Below are 13,529 nucleotides of genomic sequence, written 5' to 3'. Positions count from 1 at the left end.
ATTTAGTGTTTGTGCTTAGCTGCTGCAGGTTTGCCTTTCCCCACGGGGGTCTGTGGAGGAAGGTATGGAGGGGGTATTGAAGGTGGTCCTTGCAGCCATCACTGGCAACCTCATCTATGTATCCTACAGAGGTTACTTTTATAGACATTTTCAGCCCAGTTTGCTTGGTTTAAAAATTCCTCTATAGTAGTGGCAGCCACCTTTGTTGCAGACATAGCAGAAACTCCAGTCTGATAATATAAAAAGTGTATGGATCCAAGAGCAGAAAAGAGTTGTTGGGATTTTGATCGAGCTTTCCAGGACTGGGGAAGCAGCTAATAGTATCTTAAAAATATTCTTGTTCTCTTTATTTCCAAACTGTGATCAACCATTCATTCCAACATGATCTCTAGTCTTCCATCTGCCCCCAAAATCCTTTTAACGTGTTATCAAGTTTGTCTTTCTCACCATGCTAACTTCATAACCTACTCTTCCCACCCAGCCATCACATCATGGAAGTACCCAAGTCCAAGACACAACAGTTCTGTCAATTAAGTTTAAGAAGTACTCATTTGTGTTTTATTCTAGCGAACAGTGTCATAGAGCCCTTAAACAAGACACCTTTACAGTGTTTGGAAGAACTAGGTGAATACAAGACCAGAGAGAGGAAAAGTTTCTCATCACATTATACGGCCTGGCTACCACTTCTCTGTGAAGTGGAAACAACAGCTCTGGTGGCACAAAGAAGATTCATAAGTCCCTGTCTATTGATGGGAAACATCTTCCAGAGATCCTAAAAAATATGAAAGTCATAACCACGGGAAAGATTTGTCATGTACAAGCCACAGCGTAATAGAAGACATTGATGCCTGTTGTCAGAAGAATTGCAAAGGCAGAGCTAAGATTTAAAGGGGAATCCAGAGAAAATTTAGAACTGCCTTTTGCAAACAGATCCATGTACTTGTGCTGTCCACTGCAAAAACTCAAAACCATGAATCTCAAAAAATCCCGTACTATAAGGTATATCACTTTCATAAAATGCAATTTTACACCCCCCCCCCAAAATCTATTTTATCTGTCACTATCCTAACAGCTTATAAAACATTTGGGTTGCAGACAGACACTTTCCTGAAAAGGGAAAGTAACTTTATAACTCAGAGTTAGTGCTTAGAAGGCATAGAAGTAAAACTCTCTCTTATTTCTAGAAGGGAAAAAAAAAAACTAGCCTGTCTCTATCCCTGTGAAGTGCTCCTGAGCTCCTGCATATTTCACTGGGCTGCATCTGCTCAGCCCAGCACTAAATAATCCAAAGAGAAAATCTGAGAAGCTGTCTAACTTGAAAAGAAAAACCACGTACTGTTATCCAGTCACACTGATGAAAGGGAGGAGGATCAGAAATTTTGGTGCTAAATTGGCACAATTAAACTCGACTCAACGTTCACATTCTCACCCACTAGTTAAGGACACGCATGTTCATGAAACACAAGCCATATAAATAAGATTGGCTATTTCCTGTCTCTACTTCCTAGAGTGTCCCAAAACAACCTTGCTATCATTAATCACGTCATCACTAAAAACATTGGAGAAAAAACTTAGTTTTCATACTTTTCCCCAAAAAAAAGGAAGACGGGAAAACGATCTCCTCAAATAGACATGTTTTGCCCACAGGCACCACTGTCCCATGAGTCTCTGTCCTTCATCCCACATTATATAGCCCTTAGGTCACACCTTTTATTGTTTAGGCTGTAAACTTTGATTGCTGGATGCCACTATCTCCTCAACATTTGCAGGCCATACTTAGTCCAGCCATAGTAAAGACTAAACAAATGCAGAACTGACCAGGACCCCCTCCCTGGTGGCTTGCTTTTGTAATGTCCGGAGGCTCTGTACAGGCTACTGAGGGCAAAAGGGTTCAATGGTGTTATCCATGGCAGGCTACAAAACCAACCCGCCAGGTGAGATGTGCCCATTGGTCTCATACTAGTGTGACCAACTGCTTTCTGATTCGATCTGAGGTCCAAGTAATGGCATGAAATTCATACCTAGTTCTATAAACCCAGCCAAAAGCCCATGGAATTTTTTGTCAATGTTTTGCTAAATGGCGATGTCGCCAAACCACCTTTCTAACTATTTAAATGTATACCCGTATGTTTGTGCTACTGCCAGCCTTGATCAGAGGAGCTTCTTTTTTAGTGGGCAGAAGTGAATGTGGAGGGTCATAACTGAAGTGTAGTGAAAAAGACAGCTATAAACGAACAGCCCTAAACAGAACAGCCCTAAACAGAGCTCCATAAGCTCCTGTCCTTACGGTTCAGAAAACATCATGGAAGAGAAGGCAGAAAACGTTTAAGAGCTGGAGGAAGGTGAGGAGTGTTATGAAATGTTGTTTTCTGGACATGGCATAGCCATTGCACTCATGATTACTTGCGTAAGATCATGCCAGTCAAAATTCCAGCACGGATAACTGAAAATATATTAGCAGTTTATGACTGCTGGGAGAAGAAAGTCAGTTTTCTTCAAGGATGTGACTGCTATTATGTAGTCTATGCTCCAGTGGGTAGCCTTATACCCACGTGCATATAGACAAAACTAAATATATAGACCTGGTAAGATATATATACATAACCATGTACATAATATATACCATATACATATATGAATGAGACACAAGGGGTCCATTAAGCAGTATATGTTGTTGGTGATCCTGGGGGAAGTTGTTGAAGATAGGAAGTGAAAGATCAATATGACCAAAATTAATCATATACTTGTATGAAGTTCTCAATAAATAAAAATATTATATTAAAAAGACTAAACAAATACTGATTAAACTTGTGAATAAATAAATTTGCAATCAAAAAGTCGTGAATGGAAGAACTGTCTTCTTTATGTTTTTTTTAAGAACTGTCTTCTTAAAATAACTTTCTGCAGAAATCAAATTAACATTCAAGAAAATTTTTGACAGTGTAATATATAATCTGAAGGTCATGAGAAAAGCATATGCAGAACAGTAATTTAAATAAATGAAAAATAAACAAAACAAAAATTAAAATGCAGATACAATGTAAGAAAGCCAGTAAGGCAATGAAACCTTAGACACCTTAGGCAAACTTTAACAAGAAAATGCAAAATTCTATCATACAGTATAGAAATAAACACATGGAAACCACACAAGTGTATTAGATACAGGGGACAGAAACCAAAGATACAAACTAAGAACTATATGTAGACTCCAACAGGAAATCAAAACAATTAACATAGGAGAAATCAAAGAAAAAAAACAACAACTGAAATATATACTGTCTTATTTAAGGTTTTATTGCTGTGAAGAGACACCATGACCATGGCAACTCTTATAAAGGAAGATTTTAACTGGGGCTGGCTTGCAGTTCAGAGATTCAATCCGTTATTGTCATGGCAGGAAGCATGGCGGCATGCAGGCAGACGTGGTGCTGGAGAAGTGGCTGAGAGTTCTACATCTGGATCTGCAGGCAACAGGAAGTAACTGCCACACTGGGCAAGTATGCAAGACCTCAAAGCCTGCCCCAATGACCACTTTGTCCAACAAGTCCACACCTATTCCAACAGGGCCACACCTCCAAATAGCGCCACTCCCTATGGGCCTAGGGGCGCCATTTTCTTTCAAACTAAAGATCTCATTATACTTCACATGAAATTAACAAATAAACACAGTAGCAATATTTTAATTTCAGGCAAGAAAAATCAATATGCACTTAGACAAAGAAAACATTTAAGTATAAATAAATGCACTAATGTATATAAACAAATAATATACATTGTTAGTGATCAGAGAAATGTCTACAGAATTTTAAAAGGAAAAAACCCATTTTGTAGTTTTCAGTATTCAGTCAAGCTGACATCAATGTGTGAGAAAACTAAAAAATCATTCTCAGGAATGCCTTCTGTTAAAACATAACACTAAAGGACCAAAAATCCGAAAGAGTGAAAAAATTAAAAGGCCAAAAATGTTGACAAGAGAAAATAAGCATTGTATGGCCTAATGGGTCTAATGATCCTCACCTTTCTAAAGTCATGTTAGTCTGGTGAAATAGGCTATACAGACCAGCTTTCCCATAGGCAATTTTCCGGTCTGCATGAACAAACTTCATCTCAGGCCTTTAACCTACATGTGGACACAGCACCACAAGTACTAATGGTCCACATCGCCTCATCCACATCAAATGTCTGAGAAACTCCAAAAACAGAAGAATTTCTTCCTAAGTCACTTAGAGGCCAAGCAAACTGGCAAAAAGCTATTAATACATGTTATAACCCTATAACTATTAACATTGTTTCCCTCCATAAATATTAGTAACCCTAATTTTAACTACTTGTCACATAACTCCACGTGTTATATGGAGAATGATACATTTTGAACTTGCAAAGATAGATACAATTCCAGAACACCTGAAAAGGTTTCAAATGGCAGCCCATGGAATTCACTAGATCAATTCACCGTTAACAATTTGCTTTCTTGAGTCTATTGAGCACGTTCCATGCACACTTATCTAATCTTTAATCAATGCTACTGTATCCAACCTACTGAGGCAATATCATTGATACTGGGATTTGGATACTTAATGTTAGAGAAACATCAGGTCAAATGCAAGAGATTGAGTTCGTGATACAGCATATTTGAGATTGACACTCAATTTTCTGATACCAATGGTACAGTAAAGTCTTTTAAGCTTTGCTGCAATGACAGGAATAATAAAATTATTTTTCCCTTAACTCCCCAAACTCATTTACAAAAAGGTCATTAATTGTTTCATCCCCACTTACATTTGTAAATTCTTTGTCTCCAGTTCTAGATTTCTTAGTTTTGATTTGTTTATGCTCAATCACGATAATCATGTCAGATTTCCTGCTCATTTCTTTGTATTTTTTAAAATGTTTTAAAACAACTTCTCAGGCAGAATACATTTGATTTGTCTGTCCTCAAAGCTTCACAACTATAGGTGAATCCTATTTTATCTGTTGAAATTATAACAGTAATGGGGAAAAAATTAAATTGGGACTAAATAAGGCACCAGATTTATCTTCCAGCTTAGAGAAATACACAGATATCATTTCTAAGTGTAGGATGGCTTTCCAGGGTGGGGAAGAAAACAGCCATCTTTTGTCTTTATGTTCTTCTGAGGTTCTGCAGCTTTCATTCTCCAAGCCATCTCATGGGCAAATAGGGCTGATGGGACAGCAAGTTTCACAAACGAGTTGAGGAAGCAGGAAGGAAGGAAAGAACAGCAAGAGAGTATGTCCTTATCAGTGGGGCAGTGCCAAGACATGCTGTGAAGGTTCTCCCTTAAGGCAGAACATCTGCTCTCCTATTCAGTTCCATACACTCACCCAGCCACAGGGAAAGCTTACTATAACTTACCCAACAGCTAAGTACACAAGGGTATACAAACACACAGGACCTTGTTTGTTGGAAGAGGAAAATTAGGCTGGATAACTAGGAATTCACTAGTGATGTAAGAAACAGATATTAATTAGAAATAATATAGCATGAATTACTCAATCTATCTGAAATTCATACAATACAGTGAGAAAGTCAAAATTGTTCAAATCCCCCCTTTCCTAACAAACAAATAGAAGGGACAATTAGGAGGTTGGAAAAAGTAGGTGTGTCTCTTCTGATTTTGAACATTGGCCATAAGTGAGACCTCTGTGGGTGGAAGATCTATTGTCTATGTTCAGGAAGGCTGCAAACATTGCAATCCTTACACCTGTTGTTCGGTTCTGTCCTCTGACTGGAGGAATTCTGGGTGTATAGGGAATGCTCCTGCCAGCCTGGCAGCTCTGGTCAGTGTTGCTGAGGTGTGTGCCCTTCCCAAGCGGCCATCAATCTCAGCAGTTCACAGAGGGCCTGATGGCAACACTGGCTGAGAATCTCAGCATGCTACCACACAAAGGGTTTTAAACACCCATTTGGTAAGCACCAAGTCTCATAGAAAATACTCTCAGAATCCTCAAATGGAATTGTTTTGTGGCTGCTGGAAAGCAGTAAGGTGGGGTCTAGAAAATCTCCTCACCTGTCTCATGTGATTGAAGATTTTTCTAAAGACCTAAGACACCTTTAAACAGGCCATTCTGAAACTGCACATATATGTATTTAAAAGTTATTTACCCTGTCATTGTATTCTGAAACTATAAATTAACTGTACCCAAATTAAGACCCAAAGGATTTTATTTATATTACAATGATAGTAGCATTTCTTTTGTGTCTCCACAGAGTTGCTCATTTTGGACATTTCATACAAATGCAATGATACTATCTGAGTTATCCCACTATTGGGTTATTTCACCAGGCACATTTCAGGAATAGAATAGCCTATCAGTTTGTATCTCAAATTACTGTGATTTTAAAATATATTTCAAATAAAAGAATAATAAACATAAACAGATTTAAAAGAAATTTGCTTACAATGAATATGAAACTGTTAAGATCAAAATTTGAGTAAAATTCAGGGGGAAACGACAGGCATAATATTAATCTCTGACAGTATAAGACAAAAGTATTAACATAGTAAATTTATTGGTAAAAATTTATTGATTAAAAAACACAATAAAAATATGAAAGATATGAACTATTACAAATACTGGAACTCAAACATGTGCTAATTATACAACTCTCTCAAGCTCTAACAAATCAAGTGACGGGGGTGGTAAAATGATGCTTTCAGGAGGCAAGTAGATGGTTGAATCTGCAACGTGCTTCCCTTGGAGCGCAAGAGCCTGAATTAAACCCCATAACCTACATTTAAGAAATATATATAGTGGGCAGTTAGTCTTACTTGTCATCCCCACACAAGATCTCAGAGCTCCAACCCAATAAAAAACTTTGTCTTAGAAACAAAAGGTGGCCACAGGGCTGAGGAAACTGGTAAGCTGGAGCAGTGCGTGCTGAAAAAAGCCAGGAACACTCCTCACGGAGCCCAGGCTGCGGTCAGTCTCCACCGAGGAGACCATAGGAATGCTGCTGAATCAAGCGAGAAGAAAACTAGAAAAGAGAAGTCAACATCTGAGAGCGAAGACGCAACAGAAGAAGAGGAAGAGATTGTTTCCTCTAAAACTAAAGCAGTTTAAGAGAATGGACTTTTTTTGTTTGTTTGTTTGGTCTGGTTTGGGTTTTTTGTTTAGGGTTGTTGTTGTTGTTTTGTTTTGTTTCGTCTTTCGAGACAGAATTTATCTCTGTAACAGCCCTGGCTGTCCAGGACTCGCTTTGTAGACCAGGCTGGCCTCGAACTCAGAGATCCGCCTGCCTCTGCCTCCCAAGTACTGGGATTAAAGGCATGCACCACCACGCCCAGCGAGAGAATGGACCTTCTTAAAATGCGATGGATCCCCATAAATTCAAAAAGGCCGAAAAGCAAGGGGCGGCACCTCAAGAGGACACTGCTTCTAAAAGCAAGACCTCCAAAAAGAAAAGGAGTCCCTTGAGAAGAAAGTGGCCTCTACAAAAAAACAAAGAAATGAAAATTGAGGAGCCTCCTGAAGATGCCAATGTTCCTAAGCCCAAGAAAATGAGAATATGAGAGGAATCAAACGGAGACGCTGGAGAGAAAAGCTCCAGGCTGAAGGGTGGATTCTCTGTGAATCAAACTCGATCTCCGATGATGCTGCTGGTGCAGAAAGTAGCGGCAGTGAGACAAAGGAGACCCCTGTGGAACAGAAAAAAAGGATCTTTCTTTAATTTTTCCCAATCGGAAGAGAATATCAAGCTACTCAAAGCTTGTGGGGGTGAACTTCCTGTTTCCTGTACAAGCCAAGAGATTCCACCATGTGTACAGTGGGAAAGACTTACTTGACCAGGCTCGGACAGGAACTGGGAAGACGTTCTCCTTCGCCATCCCTCTAACTGAGAAGATTCAGCACTGGCTATAAGGCAGGAAGAGAAGACGTGCCCTTCCAGTATGAGCTCTTGCACCTACAAGAGGATTAACAACTCAAGTGAGCAAAGACTTCAGTGACATCACACAAAAAAAGCTACCAGGGGCTTATTTTTTATGGTGGAACTCACTATGGTGGTCAAAACAAATGAATGCAGAGTGGGGTTGATAGCCTCGGTTGGGACCCCAGGTCATATTAAAGACCATTTGAAGCTAAATCTCATCAAACTTAAACATGTTGCCTTGGATGAAGTTGACCAGATGTTGGTGTAGCACGCAGGAAAGATGCTGAAGACAACCCCCAAACACTGCTTTTCTCTGCAACTTATCCTCATTGTGTCTTTATAGTTGCTAAGAAACACATGGAATCTACATATGAACAGGTGAACCTGATTGGTAAAAAGACTTAGGAAGCACCCACAACTGTGGGGCACCTGTGTGTCACAGACTGAGAGGGCAAGGGTTATTGAGGATGTGATGCAAGTGTACAGTGGTCATCAAGAACACACAATCATCCTCTGTGAAACCAAGAACAAAGGCCAGGAGCTGTCACAGAATACATGTATAAAGCAGGATTCCCAGTCGTTACATGGTGACATTCCACAGACACAAACAGAAATCATCCTGAAAGGTTTCCAAAACGGCACTTTTGCAGGTTTTGGTCTGCAACCCATTTGCTGCACATCCTTGAGGTTGACTTGGGTGTTCAAAGCTGTCCACCAAAGAATGTAGAGTATTACATTCATCCTTTGCGGCAGACAGGAAGAATTGGAAGGACAGGGCTTTGCAACTGCTTTTATCAGCACAAGGAAAAGTACCAGTTAGCATGAGCAGAGCAGAAAGCAGGAAGCAAATTTAAATGGATAGGTGTTCCTTCTGCAACAGAAATAATAAAAAGCCCCCATCAAAGATGCCATCAGACTTGGATTCTGTTCCTTCTACCGCTATTGGCTATTTCAAACAATCAGCTAAACTGACTGAGCCAAAGGCCCTGAGCAGAGGCCCTGAGAGCAGTGCTGGCCCACATTTCAGAGGCCACATTGGGTGAGCCAGAACTCCTTGATCAACTCACAAGCAGGCTTTGTAACCAAACTCCTGCAGTGGTGCTCGATTCAAAAGTCCAACATGCATGAACTCTGGTGCCCCAGATTTGACCACCTCCTCTTGGTAGGGAGGCCTGATGGCACTCAAAGAAAGAATAATCAGGCTACCAAGATGAGACTTGATAGCCTATGACCATATAGTGGGGGAATGGAATAGGGTGAAAGCGTGAGGGAGGGAAGGAGGGAGGGAGGGAGGTATGATGGGAGGGTGGGAGGGAGGACATAAGTGATGGGATAACAATTGAGTTGTAATCTGAATAAATTAATTTTTAAAAGCCCAGCATTATCAGTTATGCTTGGAAAGAACTTACGGAGAAGTTGGGCAAGAGCACTGTTGTGAAAGTAAGGTGATGATACTCCTTAAAGGAAAACTGGCAATTTGCTTTGATGTCTGCACCGAGGAAATCACAGAAATACACAAGTGGTATGAGTGGCCATGGAGCAGAGGGACAGAGGTCAGCAGAATGGCAGCCGTGGTGCTTTCAGGGGACAGCTGGTGGAAGCAGGAACGTCAGGGGACATGGGCAGTAAGAAGGAAATAGAAACGTGAGAGGACCACAACCAGGAGGTAGCAACAAAAGTAACAGTCCCCCATGCACAGGCCAGAAGCACAGTTTTATTAGAGTGATTGGTCAGTGAATCTGACCAAGTGGTCAAGATCTGACCAATCTGGTCAAGAAGAAACTGTCTACACTATCGACCCCAAAGTCCTTCCTCACTATCAGATACACCAGTTCTTCCTTCCTTTTTGGACATTTGTTCCACCTCCATGTCTTGCAGAAAGAAGCTTCAAAGGGGACGGGAATTCATTGCATCCATTTTTCCTACACACTGTCTAGATTTACAAAGTAAAACCAACCATTCTCTGCCTATCCTTGTGTGTTGATCTTGCAAGTTCATCTCTGTGTATGCGCTTGCATATGTGTGTGCATGTGTATATGCGTGTGTGTGTGTGTGTGTGTGTGTGTGTGTGTGTGTGTGTGTGTGTGTGTATGTGTGCAAACTGGAGCCTGAACCCAAAATCTCAGACACGCTGAGCATGCACATGCCCCACCAAACTCTATCTTGAGTCTCTAAAAGTGTCTTTTACTTGTGTCCTCCAAAGAAAGTCCCTAAATGATGCCTCTGTCTGTAGAGGACCACATGAATCAGGGTTGTTGTTGTTGGTTTGGTTTGGTTTTTTTTTTTTCTCTGATATTTGGCATTTCTTCACCTCCTGGCCACTGCACAAACAATTGCTCATGTCTATACTGGTCTGCTGAGTGAGATACTGAAAAATGCTTTCAAAAGCCATTTGAGATTTATTGATTTGTATAGTTTGTGCCAGGCTCTGGATGTGGAGGGTGGAACACAGATAAGTATACACTCTCTCCATAGTGTCTCCACAAACTCTCTGTTTCTCATTAGAAGGTGACTCGTGTTCCAGCAAATTCTGCACAGTGTATATAGAAGTATATTTTCATAGGAGGCAGTGTCTTTAAAGTTTAATCCCAAATGTCTGAAGTCTCCAAATTTTTTTCCCCTTCAGTAATGAGACTGGATGCATGGTAGTTAAGGGCTCATGCCCTACTTTTGGAAGATGGATTTACCAAGAAGTAATTAAGGAAAGAAGGGGGCTCATTTAGTATTGCTGAAGAATGTTTCAAAAACGCCGCAAAGATGTACTTCATCTTCCCACGTGAGGAGGCGGAAGGAAGCTTGCTTTGAATGGCGACCTCTTCACAAGCCATGGCTCAAGGAATTCTGCCTACAAGTGGACAATCTGAGGCTTTTAAGGGGCAGAACAGGATGATTTTGTTTCTCAATGGCCTAGCTCTTAAGCCACAACATAAAATCTGTTTCCATTAAAAACGTTCCCCTTTGAAAATTGTGACCACTTAGAGAGTTCTATTAAGACAGGTTGTGTCATTTTAAGCTGTTGCATTGGGGGAATATTGGGGTTCTCAGGTGCCCTTTCTCTGGGAAACATCCCACCTATCACAGAAGGTGGAGTGCCTGGGCCCTCTTGCCTTACTAGAGATTATTACAGGGAATCTTAGAACAGGCATGGAAAGAAAGTCAGAATCACTCGCTCCGCTGTGGTTTTATTCAACTGTTTATATCAATTAAGACCTCGAGACCCATCCTCTGATTTTAGTGTGATCTTTACCTCCTAACTGGTCTTACTGGAGCACCTGGCATCAAAGGGCTCCAGTCAAAAAAATCAGCTCCTGGTAGTTGAGGCACTGTCCTTTTTTTCTATTTAGATTCATTGTTTCCCTTGTACTCTGGCCAAAGTTGTTGAAAGGCCTCTAGCAGGTCCGAGGAAGGTATCTTCTGGATCCCAGAATCTAAGCAATATTTATATGTATAAATCTTCTATTATTTTGTTTAATTGGGCTTATTTGGAAATTTTATTTTTATTATTTTCTACAGAGAAAATATTTTCTAGTTTATCAAATAATCCTGGACTTTTTAATTACAACCTGTTTTTATGTTCAAGCTGTCTGTGTAGTTGTTTCTCTACAGTTGCACATATAATGCTTTTACATTAAAATGAGGTACTATATGAAGTGCTGTATTGTGCCACAACAAAGATATTAATGCTTTTTATGGAAGAAAAGAGAGAGAAAGAAAGAAAGAAAGAAAGAAAGAAAGAAAGAAAGAAAGAAATGTACTTCCTGCTGTCTGCAGATCCAGATGTAGAACTCTCAGCAACCTCTCCAACACTGCAGGCTTCCATGCTTCCCACCATATATATAATGGATTAAGGGTAAACTGCACCCTGTATCCTGTGCTGCATTTCCTGCCCCCACAACTCTGCCTGCTTTCCTAAAGGCCTGCCAGCACCAGTAACACAGGTAAGCCCCTCCCGACCCCAGGACCCTGCCCACCAACTTGTCTGAAAGCACAGCCAACAGAGTTAAACTACATAAAAGCCTGTGTTCCATTTCCCACCTCATAGCTCTAACTGCTTTTTTGGAGGCCTGCTGGCACCAGGGACAACCAGATAAGACTCTGCCTCATGCCCTTGCCTGCCACATGCCCTTAAAATGCACCCAACAGCCTTAAACTGCATCCCACCCCCTAGACTTCATTTTCTAGACAACAACTCCACTTGCTTTTTGGGGAGCCCTCCATCACCAGGGACCCCAAGCCATGCTGATACTAGGGACCCCAGTGGCAAAGTTAGCACCCAAAACCCTGAAGGCCAAACAGGCCACAAAAACTGCAGGGGAGACATCCTACTAGACTTGAAAAAGTACTAGTCACCAGAACCCCAGGCCACTGAGGCAAGAAGACAGAGAAGAAACAGAAACCAATGGGGAAAACATCCAAAAAATACCCATCCAACAAAGATAAACTCAGAAATCAGAATCTAAACATATAATAACTATAAAACCCATTTGACTAAAGGCCAGAGTAAGAACATAATCAACAATAGCCAGGGAAATATGGCAACCCCAGAGCCCAGCTATCTACTACAACAAGCCCTGGATATCCTAACATAGCTGAAACATAAGAAAATAACCATAAATCTAACTTTGTGAAGATGATAGAGACCTTTAAAGAAGAAATCAATAAATCCCTTAAAGAAATACAGGAAAATACAATCAAACATGTGACAGAAATGAATAGAACTGTTCAAGGCCTGAAAATGGAAATAGAGGAAATAAAGAAAACAAAAATAATGGAATCCCATTGTAGAACACCTAGGTAAGAAAACAGAAACTACAGCTGCAAGCATCACCAACAGAATACAAGAGATGGAAGACAAACTTTCAGGTATACGTGATAGGATAGAAAAATCGATACATTCAAAGAAAATGTTAAATCTAAAAAATTCCTGATGCAAACGTACAGAAAATCTGGGACACTATGAAAACACCACGCCTAAGAATAATAGAAAGTCCTCCCACCGCATAATAATCAAAACCCTAAATGTACAAAACAAAGGAAGAATATTAAAAACTACAAGAAAAGGGGCAGATCTATCAGAATTACACCCAACTTCTCAACAGACTTTAAAAGCCAAAAGGGCTTGAGCAGATATTTGCCTCTAGGAGATTACAGACTCCATCCCAGGCTATTATACCCAGCAAAACTTTCAATCACCATAGAGGGAGAAAACAAGGTATTCCATGACAAAACCAAATTTAAACAGTATTTATCCACAAGTCCAGCCTTACAGAAAATACTAGAAGGAAAACTCTAATACAAGGAGATTAACTAAACCCAAGAAGCAGGAAATAAATAATCCCAAGCCATCAAAAACAAAAAAAGGAAAGCATGCACATGCTCAAATACACACACACACACTACCACCACCAACATTAAAATACCAGGAATTAATAATCATTGGACATTAATATCTCTCAACGCCAATGTACTCAATCCCAATTAAAAATAAACCACAGGGTAACAGAATGGATGGGGGGAAAAGGGACCCATCACTCTGGTACAAGAAACATACCTCAGAATCAAAGGTGCCAAATGTAACATGAAATTAATAAAGCAATAAATTTTCTTTAACTCAGCTAGTTCCCAAAGAATTGACATA

The 13,529-nt window shown here is 40.3% G+C and overlaps 1 pseudogene across 1 annotated transcript in view; it reads left to right on the top strand.

Annotated features, from left to right (window-relative positions):
• The window catches only part of LOC311604108 (nucleolar RNA helicase 2-like), a 49,645-nt pseudogene extending 39,536 nt beyond the window's left edge, over positions 1-10,109 (top strand). The window contains exons 2-4 of the transcript in view: positions 6,848-7,056; positions 7,536-9,053; positions 10,095-10,109. The product of the transcript in view is annotated as a nucleolar RNA helicase 2-like (transcript). The remainder of the gene's footprint in view (positions 1-6,847; positions 7,057-7,535; positions 9,054-10,094) is intronic.
• Positions 10,110-13,529: the final 3,420 nt, after the last annotated feature.

This window comes from Acomys minous (assembly GCF_964271855.1).
Source record: "Acomys minous genome assembly, chromosome: 8".
In the NCBI taxonomy this organism is placed as follows: Eukaryota; Metazoa; Chordata; class Mammalia; order Rodentia; family Muridae; genus Acomys; species Acomys minous.
The sequence above is the reverse complement of the archived record's forward strand: the minus strand, read 5'-3'. Positions and strand labels throughout refer to the sequence as shown.